General features: G+C 46.8%; 1 pseudogene; it reads right to left on the bottom strand.

Moving 5' to 3' along the window:
* Window positions 1-731: 731 nt before the first annotated feature.
* Window positions 732-873, bottom strand: LOC148665476 (U1 spliceosomal RNA; annotated as a pseudogene).
* Window positions 874-12,654: the final 11,781 nt, after the last annotated feature.

Here is a 12,654-nt window from a genome sequence, read left to right on the forward strand (position 1 = left end):
TTGTGTGCAGATATGATTTTGTGCTCCCTCAGTATGTTTGTGTTTTCTAATATCATGGTTTTTGGTTGGTTGGTTTTGGAGTTGAGAATATGATGTGTTGAGGGGTATTTTTCTGTCATCTGGAGTTTTTTTATTTAGAAATGTTTGTGCCACATTTTTGAGGAAACTTTGTGTGTATCTTTTCTGGCATAAAGCTTGGAAGAGTGTTTATTTGGCTTCCTCAAAGTCTTGTTGTTGTGTACAGATTTTGTGGAAGTGTAGGAGTTGTGATTTTACCAGTCCTTTTAAAGTATGTTTTGGGTGGAGGCTATCCTTGTGCGGTAAGCCGTGTAAATGTGTCTTTGAAAAATACCTTGATGTCCAGTTTGTCTGTGTTGTTGAAGGAAGAAACCTTGTATGTGGTGGTGTCTAGGAAGTCTATCAGGCTACCATGCTTGGTGTATTTGAGTTTAATGGACCTGTGGTGTGTGTTGAGGGTGTTAATGATTTCTTGTAAGGCTTGATATGTGCTGCCTATATGTTTATATTTTATATCTTTGCCCTGGGATGGACTGGAGTCCTTACCAGGGTTTAGCCTGCCATGTGTCTATTTCTTGCCACGTTTTAAAGTGGAGTTACAATCTTACTATTCAAGCTTTTTTATATATTTGTATTAATTCCTTTCGAACTGGGATCCTATCGCAGCTCGTGGTGTCGTAACTCTTCCGTATCTGATATTGGACCAAGCACATCAGGGGAGAGCGTGAACACAGTCCCCCACTACCAGAAATGATGCAGTCGAGATTCCCACATTTGGAGAATTCGCAGGGGTCAGCACAGCTGGAGTGCAATGGCCGAGCCTCGCTCTGGGTGAACCGATTTCGATTTCAATTTTTAAGAACTTTTATTTCCTTTTCACAATCAAATACAGGGCATCACAAATGCTTTACATTAATATACATACTTAAAACAGTATATATGATCACATCTTATTACATTTTGACACGGTACCAGTTACATAGCAACAATTTCTTTTTTCTGAAGCAAATCACATTCTTTACTTAAACATGATAATGTTTTTCACAGTTTCTTGAGATATTGACCTATGCCCTCTATTTCCCACAGATTTTCTGCTTCCTCCCTCCCTTCTCTCCACAGATCTCTGAGGTAATAGTTCTCTCGGGTGATGAACAGGGCCAGGCTACCTGCTGCCTTGACTGGGACCTCGATGCCTTTGAACAGCCCCATGTTCCTCACTCTCCACAGGGCGTCTTTCCCACTGTTCACCACGGCCCAGATCCTGTCAAACACGTCAGGAGGAAGTTTGACAGGAGAGATGCCGTATATGACGAAAGCAGCGGTCAGGGTAAATTGGGGCGAGAGAGCTTGCAACCAATCTTCAAACTGTGCCCAGAAGGCCTTAGCAAAAAAGCAGGACCACAGGAGATGGGTCACAGTCTCCTCCTCGCCGCAGCCCACCCTAACGCAGCGAGGGCTGGGGGTGAGGCCCCTACGGTACAAGAAAGTTCGTACCGGTAAGCACTGGTGGACGACACTCCAGGCTAAATCTCTGTGAATGTTGCACAGAAACTTAGAGGATGTGTGTTTCCACACCTTCCTTGTTTGGGCTGATGTTAAAATGCCCACAGGGGTCTGCCTATTGTTCTGGGGTGCAACGAAATCTTCCAGTTTTTGGACACTGACATCTCGGAGGGGATTATTGTGAATTGGGTGAGATCTTAGAAAACTTTTAACTGTCCCATAAATTGCAGGGCATGTGTCAGAGAGTGGGACATCTAGCTTGGGTCTGACACCCCACACTCTGAATACCTCCCTACCTACCCAGAGCCTGGCACAATAAGTCCAGGTACGCGCTGCAGGTGCTGTTGCAAAGCCTCTCAGCACAGAGGACAGGAAAATGCACAGCAGCTTCGTAGCAATATCTGGGACAGACTTCCCCCCTGAGGGTAGCGGCCTGTACATTATTTCCCTTCTGAGTCTTTCCTGCTTCCCACCCCATAGAAATTGAAACATCAATCTCCTCAGCACCGCCGCAACACGGTGTCGGATTGGGAAGGTAGAAGCCAGAAAATTCAAGACAGGCAAGAGCTCGGCTTTGATGACCAGCACCTTACCTGTCATGGTGAGGTCTCGGTCCTTCCATTGCATCAGTTTTTTGTTTAAGATTGGCAATTTGTTCTGCCAATTTACTGTTCCCATCTCTTCTCCAAAATACACCCCCAGGACCTTAATTCTCTTCTCTTGCAGCCTGAGGTCATGTCCTTCTTTTGGCTCCCTCCAGTTCTGATAAAAAATCTCACTCTTAGATTTGTTAATTTTTGCAGAGGAAGCCAAAGAGAAACGATCACATCACTGCAGAGCTCTGCTAATTGAGGCATTGTCAGAGAGGAGCAGGGTGACGTCATCCATGTATAGAGATGTCTTTACCTCTCCTCCCCCACTTCCAGGCACTGGTATCCCATTAATGGCCTGATCCTGGCGCAAGGCACAGGCTAAGGGCTCCATAGCCAAAACGAATAACAAGGGGGATAATGGGCAGCCCTGCCTCACCCCTGAACAGACTTCAAAGGGGCGTGATCTATTGCCATAAACCATTACTCTGCTGTTGCTACCTGTGTACAGCAGGTTAATCCACTTTCTCATGATGGGGCCAAACTTCATGTGCTCAAGTACCGATGTTAAGTACTGCCGGTTTAGGCGGTCAAAGGCCTTTTCTAGGTCTACACCTAAAATGCACAGAGGGAGGGAGCGATCCTCTGAGTACAGACAGACATCCCTCAACAAGGCCAGGTTGTCGCTCATCAGGCGTCCTGCTATCCCACAAGTCTGTTCTTTCCCTACCAGTGAGGCCACTACATTTTGTAGGAGCAGGAAAAGGGCTTTGGACAGAATCTTAGTGTCCATGCCTAACAGGTTGAAGGGTCTCCAGTTCTTTATGTCATTCTTTGCTCCTTTCTTAAACAAGAGAGAGATAGTGCCTTCTCTTAAGGAGTCAGGCAGCAATTCTGTCTTATAGTTTTCCTCGAATAGGAGCAGTAGCGGATCCTGAAGCAGATCCCAAAAGGTGCAGTAAAATTCTTTAGGGTGCCCATCAGCACCCGGATTTTTCCCCTTTTGTAAGCTCTCCATAGCCTGTCTCAGCATTTCTACTGTCAAATTCCTCTCAAGTACTTCCCTATCTTCTTCACTCAAAACGTTTTCTAGCTTTGAGGTAAAAAAATGAATTTCTTCATCCTTTACCTCTGTAGAGCTGTACAGTCTTGAGTAGAAGGCCTCGGTGCAGGAGAGGATAGCACTCGGCTCTGTTCTCTCTCTTCCCTCCTCATCAACTACACTTTCCATGACAGACTTGGAGCCTACCACTTTCCTGAAAAAGAAGCGAGTACACTTCTCATTTTCTTCCAAGAACTGCACTCAGCTTCTTAACAGCACTCCTCGACTACTTTCTTTCGCTATGCTCCGGATGTCCTTTTTTAAGAGGGTGATATCCTCGAGCACATCGAAGCCACTGTGCAGCATCGTGTAGAGACCCTGCAGCTGCCTCTGTTTCCTGGCTAGCACTCCTCTCCGTCTGGCAGCAGCCTTCCTTCCCTCAGCCATGAAAAAGGCCTTTGTCCTCACCTTCACCTCCTCCCACCACTCTCCTACTGACCCATACAGACACTGCAAGGACAGCCACTGTGATAGTTTCTCCTTGTAGCGGGATACTAATCCCCTCGTTCTCTAGCAGCTTTGTGTTGAGTTTCCAGAGGCCTGGGCCAAAGACAGTCCCGCCCTTGAGTTCCACTCTACACCCTAAAGCCTGATGATCTGATGATCTGAGAAGACAGGCTGAAGAGTGACCCCAACAACTTTCATTTTCTCTGACACAAAGCAATAGTCAATTCTGGAGCTGCTATTCCTCCCTGACCATGTATATCCTGCTGTTGTGGGATATATACATCTATATGTGTCTGAGAGTTTAAAGTCTTGAACTAAGTTTTGCAGGGCCAGTGAGCTGGAATCCAATTTTATCGGCCTTTTGGCTAAGATCAAGTTCAAGTGGCATGCCCGCAGTTCTTGTCTTTCCAAAGTTCTAGAAGGCGATCGAAGATCCTGAAGAGCGCTTGAGCTGGTATCACCCTAGGTTGAGCCTAGGGGGTTAAGGCCAAGCAGCAGCTGAGCTGGGTAGGATCCGGCAGCAACGTTCTCTCTCTCTGCTCTCTCCTCTCCCCTCTCCCTTTCTCTCTCTCTGCCTCCTTGGCCTCTTGGCTGGGAGTAGGTACTCGTGGCCTGCCCGCGGTGCTTACTTTCTTCCTCGAGACACGGAAGCACTATCCGCTCCCTCCCTCTCTCTCCTCCTGCGCCTGCACCTAGCTGGGCTTTGCCCACAAGGACAAAGGCCAGGGCTCCCTCGCTGCTCCTTTAGCAGCTAAACCCTCCTCTCCACAGGACCTTGCTCTCTCTCTTTCTCTCCTTTTTTCTTTTTTCTCCTTTCCAGATGGCAGACAAGAAGACACTGAAAGAGGACCTAGAGGGCGTCGACGGTTTCCAGCACCCCCCGGCCCACTTCAACATCGGAGCTGACAGGGGGTAGCTTTACTACCCCAGGATGCCGGATTTCTGCAAGAAGTGCAGACAGTCCGGCCACAAGGAGAACACGTGTGACATCGTCAGATGTCACAACTGTAACAAAGAGGGGCACCTGGCAAAAGTGCGATGGATGCGGCGTCGAGGGACACCTCCTTCACTAATGCAAGGTAAGCAAACCTTCGTTTGCGCAGGTGGTGGAAGCCGACCGGCAGAAACCGGTCTCAAGACAAAGGGAGATAGGTGAGAACAAAGAACCCGCACCTCCCCTGCAGAGAACCGAAACTGCCGAGGCCACACCCCAGCCGCACCAGTGCCTCAAGATGGCCGCCAGGACGACGGACAAAATGGCTGACCGGAGGAAGGGCCCTGGATAACTCCCAGCAAGAAGGGAAAGAGGATCCACCTTCGGAAGGACAAAAGAAAAGAGTGGTAAGGGAGAACCGTTTCCTCGTCCTAGAGGAAACGGAACTTTCTTCCCCCGAGGCCCAGGAACCAACAGAGGAGGCAGCCCAGGAAATGGAAACCCTCCCCCCCGAGGCCCAAAGATGACAGGAAGTGACAGCCCAGGAAACGGAACCCCCCTCCCCCGAGTCCCACGGACAACAGGAGGAGGCAGCCCAGGAAGTCGGAACCCCCTCCCCTGAGGCCCAGGAACAACAGGAAGAGGCAGCCCAGGAAGTGGAGCCCCCCTCCCCCAAGGCCCAGGAGCAACTGGAGGTCCCCGAAACTCCTGGAGAAAGGGAAGAAAAAAGCCTTCCCGAAGCAGTGGCGGAGAGTATCCTCGAGGAAGACTAGGATTACTTTGAAGCCGCCCTGGAGCCGGGACTGATGGTAGGGCTGGACCTGTCCAGCATGTTTACCTTTCAGTCCCCAGCGAGACCTGGAGGTAGCCCAGCATATTCCCCCCAGGACCCGAATGAGAGGAGTTACATCTAGGCTAAACAGTGCCCAGATGTAGACTCCCAAGTTTTCCACTGTAAGCACAAAGAGAGGAGGTTCAACTTTCACTTGTTTAATCATGACTGTGAAACTTATCTTTCTAACAACTAACGTGAGAGGGCTAAGAGACCCGGTGAAAAGACGGGGAGTCTTTCATGATCTGGCCTCAAAGTCTTTCTCAGTTTGTTTCTTACAGGAGGTCCACCTGAAGGATGAAAGCGACAAGCTGACATTCAGCAGGGAATGGACGAAGGGAGAATCATGCTGGAGCGTAGGAGGGGTCCACTCTTCCGGAGTGGGAATCCTCCTCGGAAACCCAGAGATGACGCTGGTTTCCTCCTTCTCGGTGGTGCAGGGCCGGATCCAGGTCGTAGACATCGACTGGAGGGGGCAGAAGTTGAGAGCAATTAACGTCTATGCTCCAACAGAACCCTCTATCCTGAAGGAAGTGTTTGCTGACCTGGCCAGCTGCTGCACCACCAACAGACAGGTGGTGCTTGGCGGGGACTTCAACGTCGACCGGGAGAAGGGGAGCGATGCTAGCTCGGCAGAGCTGGAGTCGCTACTCAAGCAGTTCTCCCTGGTAGACGGTTTCAGACGGTGCTGCCCTAACGACACCGGAACGACATGGAAAAACTCCCGGGGAGTGTGCAGCCGCCCGGACTACATCTGCACACGACCTGCTCCCTGGAGTCGGCGACGGTGTCCCCGGAGGGGTATTCCGACCACGAGCGATTGATGGTGGTGGCTAACACCAACCTGCCGCCATTCGGTCGTGGGTACTGGAAGCTGAACCGGGAGATACTGGAGGAAGATGACTTCAAGGCACTGTTCCGTAAAGACTACGCGAGCTGGGTCGATCTGAGAGACGGCTACAGCTCCATGGTGGAATGGTGGGAGTCGGTGAAAGACAGGACCCGAACCCTGGCGCAGACGTACTGCAGACGGAAGGTGACCAGGGAGAGGAAGGAAGCTGCACAACTCCAGGGCCAACTAGAGGAGGAGTACAGCTCGGCTAACGGGGGAGGAGCCTTCAATTCAGCCTGAAGGAGAGGCTTTGCAAACTCAATCAGGTCCGAAGAGCCCAGAAAAAGAGGGTGATCCACGGCCTGAGACGGGGAAATGGAGAGGAACTGCTGAGCGAGAGTGACAAGGTAGAAACGGCCACCGCTTTCTACACGGAGCTCTTTTCAGAAAAGCAGACGGAGGTGGTGAGGGAGGACTTGGAGGGTCCGATTGCGGCCGAGGAGCTGAAGGCGGTGCTCTTGTCCATGGAGAATGGCAAGGTGCCGGGCCGGACGGACTCCCCAAGGAATTCTACACCTGCTTCTGGGACACCCTGGCGGAAGACCTGGTGGAAGTGGCGCAGGAGATCTTCCGCCGGGGGAAACTCGGAGACACCATGAGGGAGGGCTCCCTGCTCTTCAAGAGCCCTTAGCAGAGACGGTGAGACATACCCTGTCATCGACGGCCTGGAGATACCGGGAGGCGTGGGGGAAACCCTGAAGATCTCCCAGTACGCCGACGACACGACGCTGTTCCTGAGGTCGGACAGGGGGTTGAGGAGGGCCCTGCAGGTCATGGAGCAATACTCCAGAGTCTCGGGGTCGAAACTCAACCGCCGAAAGAGCAAACTGAAGTTCTTCGGGCCCTGGAAGCACAGGACGACGGCGCCGGAGGGTCTCGAGCTCTGCACGGAGCCCCTCAAAATACTGGGGGTTTCCTTCCAGAGCCAGGACAACGAGACCAACAACTGGACCAAGAGGATCGCCAAGGTGAACGCGAAGCTGGGTCTGTGGAAAACGCGGTCACTGTCCTACACAGGGAAAGTGATCCTGCCGGCTTTGGTTTACCTGGGGGTGGTGTACCCGCTGCCGGCCAGACTCAGACGAGCGCTGCAAGGGATGATCTTCGGCTTCGTCTGGGGCGGGAAGTACGAGTACATCACGAGAAACTGGATGTGTCAGCCGGTCGAGGAAGGGGGTCGAGATGTCCCACATTTCTCCCTGAAACTCGACTGCATCTTCTACTGCAACCTCTGACGGGCGCTGCGGGAGCCCATCGAACCTCAGGAGGAGGACGAAGTGCCTAGTCGCCAAATGGGGTTTCCCCACGGCGAGGGAGCGCTGGAAAGGACTTTGGGCCCTATACAGGGATTAAAGGACAATAGCGAGTGGTAGGTTTGGAGGGACTCTCTTATTTGCGCAAATCCGCCCCCACTTGCAAAGATTGATAACGGACAATCAATCTCCGTTACGCCGTTGTTATTTATTACATGGAGTGTTAATATGTGTGAGATGTTTCTTTTGAGATGTTTATTTTGCGGAATAAAGTATATTTTGTAGAACAAAAAAAATCTTATGACAAGGTTTACAAGTTATCTGTTGAACTACATTCTAATAGGTGTGGTCACATTCCAGGTCATTTGTTTACGTTTTTGTTTCTGGAGTACCTGTTAGATGAAATGTGCTAATATGTAACCTAACTCCGGTGTGAATAACTAGAAGAGGGGAGCAGCTCCATTCCAGACCAAGGGAGCTTTGAGATTGGCTGGGCCAGATCTCTCATTTGCATATCTGATTTGGAAATACAACACTAAACCCCCTTCTTGCATGGATTTAACTTGCACCCAAGAGACCCCTACTGTGTATTGCTACTTATTTTTTATGATAAGTGGTGATTACCAGTTGACAGGTTTCATTTGTTGAATTATAAATGGTTCTGTATGGCGGGCTTGGTGATTCCCTGGATGTTGTCACGGAGAACCTTATGGTGACGCTTAGCGCCTCCTTTCCCAAGTCCCTTTCCGCCTTTGGCTCTTCCAGACATCTTTGTAACGAACAGTTCTTTCCGGACCCTATGCGGACGACACAATCCGACGAAGTGGGGAAACACTGGGGAAACGTCATGCAGGAATACGGGGCTGAAGACAGGAGGGCGTGTCCAAGGTGCGCTGGTGCACAGCGGAGGTGTGGCCGAGGCGAACAATCCAAAAGAGAAGTCCTAAGGGAATATCCAAAACACACGAGAAAGTCCAAAACCAGAAGATCCATCAGAACAAGTTAAAAACCGCGAAGACCGGCAGACAGGGAACAGGAACGGGAACCGAGATTAATACCTTAACGGGACCAGGCGCTTCCATGTCCCAGACTCGCACGATACGGAAATCAGATGCAGAGCCCGGATGAGCGTCAGCACCTGGCTTTTAAGGTGGGCTGGGAATGGGAAACAGGTGCAGAGTATGAAGTCTTAAGTGAAAGGGCTGGAGCACCCTTAAGGAGGGGGAACTAATATCATGACAATCTTCTAGTTATCAGCTGTGAACACGACACACACTGCTCATCTTTGATGTACAGATGCAGCCATTCAAAGTGCGCGGTACAGACACGTACAGGAGGTCATTGGCTACAGCGTCGTGCATCCTGACGCGCGATGACGCAAAATACCGCGGTATTTTTGCCGAGACAAGTTGCCATTCTTATATGCGGAGGGATCTGCTCGTGAGATGTCCGCTCGGTCCATTTCTGAGCTCAGTATAAGGTGTAGAAAGCATGACTGTCATCATAACCCGCCTCTCACCCTGGCCCGAGCCTGAAGCATGCCCCCTAGTGCAGGGTTAGAGGTGTGGAATAATGTTGTGACTATTGCTTCATCAATAACATGCTGATTGCATGTTTCTAGATGGGTATAACAGAGATCTCAACTACTGAGGGGCCTTACTAATAATTGCTTACACTTATATACAGATGCAGCCATTCAAAGTGAGCGGTACAGACACGTACCGCAGGTAAGATGACACGGGGTACCGCGGTGCGTGATTGGTTGACCGACAGGGGCACTCGTGGTCCGTTGGTCTGTCGTAGAAAGACTTACTGTAAACGTCTTTACTGTGCCCGTTGTAGCTATTGAATTTTACCACTGAAGGGAAATCTTAGTAGCTGAGCATAAAAAGAATAGGAGCATACTGTAACGCGTGTGAAGGCCATAAACGATATTAATTTTGGAACATAAACATACAGTATATAGCTGGTCTTGGTACTTTAAAGAAAAAAATACACACCAGTATTCCATTTCTCCCTAAACATTGTAAGCTTCGAAGTCTTTAACGTGATACCGGAGTCAACAAGCATCCTTTTAGAATTTGATTAAAAGGGAATATAATATGGAATCGCGTATCTCAAGAATTTAATAACGGTATGATTACATCCGTGTGCTGCGACAGGGCTGTGTAAGGCTGTTTCGCCTGCCTGTTCATGCGAGCTGTCTTGTAGCCTACTGGTCTAGGTGCGTGACTACCGACTGACAGGTTGTGTGTTCGAATCCAGCTGGTGCTGAACTTTTCATTTTTATTTATTTATTTTTTAATCGCGTAACATAAACATATTACAGTATGCAAACTGTACTGTATACAGTATGTATATGTATATTTAATGTCTTAACTGTGCCCGTTTAATTGAATTAAAAAAAATTATTTAACACGAACATTAAGCTGTTTACATCTTCCGCCTGAGAACAGTCACCCGTTGCTACCCAACGCAGAAACACAGCCACTAACTAGCAAAGAGAGGACATTAGCTACCCAATATGATAAAGAAATAAATGATTATTTTGTTTATTTCTTTTGCACATTTATTTGAACATTTCTATCGATTGTACAAGCACTTGGAAACTGTCCAATCCCTACTTCATCAGGCATTTTACCGGTCTGGCGCCGGTCTGTGTCTTCCAGGATATAATGCCAGGGAACTCTTGTTTTTATGTCCACTATAACAGACAATCTCCTTTGCTTTTAACCGAGCGTTTAATAATTTCCTAAAATGAAAATGATTTACTTTATTTCCCTCACGGGATCAATAAAATTATCATCTGTCTAAACTATGGGACAGAATTTTGGGGTCTCCCCATACCAGAGATTATGGTAGGGCTTCAGAATGGTGATTGGCTGACACCATCTGACACCCCTCTGATTGGAGAAAAAAGACGTGCTGGTTTGCTATACATACTGTACCAGGAAGAGGATTTCTTTTTTATTCAAAACGTGTATTTTAAAAGTTTAAGAAGTAAAAACCTTACAGCGTACACAGATTTCTAAACTGATCAGGATCGTTATCTTTGTCTTATGCATAATAATGTTCACCGCTCTGTCCAGCAAATTAATAATAAATTTTATTTTATATAGCGTTTTAAACGAATAAGTAATTAGATTGCTCATAAACCTAATCACTTGCTTTTTCTTTTTATTTAGGCTCAGATTTCAACTATAGATCGTATTATTAATAACCATAATAACAACCAACCAACAAAAACAACCATATAAACATAATACCAACCAAAAACATAGATAACAACCACAATACAAAATCAAATATATCAAACCATTTTACTCTTGCAAATTCCACCAATTATCATAATCCAGCCCCTTATGCAAAACCAAACCCTCCTCCCATCCCAGTTTATCCTCTTTATCATAAACAAAATCCACCTCAATTTTCAACATAAAGCATTACACAAAATCAATACCTCAACACTCCATACTCAACAACGATAATTCACAAACAGCCAGAACATGTAACTACACATTCCCAAACAGACCTAATTTCCATAACCCCGCCCCTTATGCAAAACCAACATCCCTCCCCTGTTCTCTCCCTCCCCTGGCGGTTGTAATTGTTTTTATTTTCAAATAAATTTTAGCAAAGTCATGTATTTTAAAAATCTTAAGATTTTTATATTTATGTCTTTATTTAGTGGTTTCATTAGTGACAAAGGCTAAACTTTCTTGGAAAAATGTATTTTATGTAAACCATGTTTGCTATTAATTCATTCAGGGCTAAAATATGTTCATTGTCTTCTAATGAAAGAAGGGTTCCTTTCGCCGTAGTTGGGAGCCTAGCCTTTAACTAGTAAGTACTGTACTTACTGGGTTTTTGAGGGGGGGGAGGTGTCTTTCGCTGGAAATCTCGCCTCCTACTTTGAAAATACCCGTGAAACCGGTTCAATTCGTCACAGCCAGCACTCCTGCAGAGAGGGGGGTTGTACTTGCAGTGTATACAGTACACGCGTTATGCTCTTCGTTAATGTCTAAGCCGGAACATATCATTATATCTCATTTTGTATTTCTTAAAAAAAAATCGTTTTCCCAGCCTAACAGTATTGTTTTTAACCTGTAAAGCACTTTGAGGAGCCACCTTTAAAGGCGCCATATACAATAAAGTTCATTATTATTACTATTGTAAATTTGATGGACAGAGAGGTGAACATTATTACACAGAAGACAAAGATAGCGATTTACGTTGCATTGTGTATCGTGCTGCTTTAATACAGTTTTAAATAATTAAAAGTCTAAACAGTATCAGCTTTATTTATGGGTTTTAAATAAAGGTGATTTAAACACGATTTAAATCAATATAAATGTTTATATTGTAACGCATAGGTGACTATTCATTGTTATTTAAATGACTTAAATTCGATCATGTTGTGATATTTAGAAATATACATTTGTTTGGTGCGAGTGAAGTTTTATTTAATCTCTGAGCCATACTGATTCTTCTGGAAGCCAGTTTCCGCCAGGGAGTAAAAAAAAAAAAACACACTATGGTATTCTCTCCAATGCAGTGCAGTTAAAAACATACCTCTGATGCTGCTCCTAAATGAATATCGTTTATGACCATCAGAAGCTTTATGCTCCTTTTCTTTTTTCCAGTGGATTGAACAGGGAGAGGCATTTCATGATGTACTTTTCACTGATGAAACAACAGTGGCTCTGGAACAGTTTTCAACCATGTCGTTTTATAAAAAGGGGAGATATGTACACGTTACTGAAGCTAAAAGTTTAGCCTTTGTCACTAATGTAACCACTAAATAAAGACATATAGAAATCCCTACGTTACAGACTGTATATGGCTGGTATTGGTAGTTTAAAGAAAAAATACACACCAGTATTCCACTTTCTCCCTAAACATTTTAAGCATCAGAGTCTTACATATGGTTATTTCGGAAACGTTTGTACGTGCTCCTTCTGACCATGTTACTGTTTACTGTTACTGACCATTTTCAGTTTAAGTGCCTGTGGGCACTTTTCCTGTCAGTGGGGGGTGGACCGTCTTTCATTAGAAGGTTAGTCTGTTCTACTCTGAGAATGTA

This window comes from Lepisosteus platostomus, chromosome 5 (assembly GCF_059453375.1).
Source record: "Lepisosteus platostomus isolate fLepPlt1 chromosome 5, fLepPlt1.hap1, whole genome shotgun sequence".
NCBI classification, from domain to species: Eukaryota; Metazoa; Chordata; class Actinopteri; order Semionotiformes; family Lepisosteidae; genus Lepisosteus; species Lepisosteus platostomus.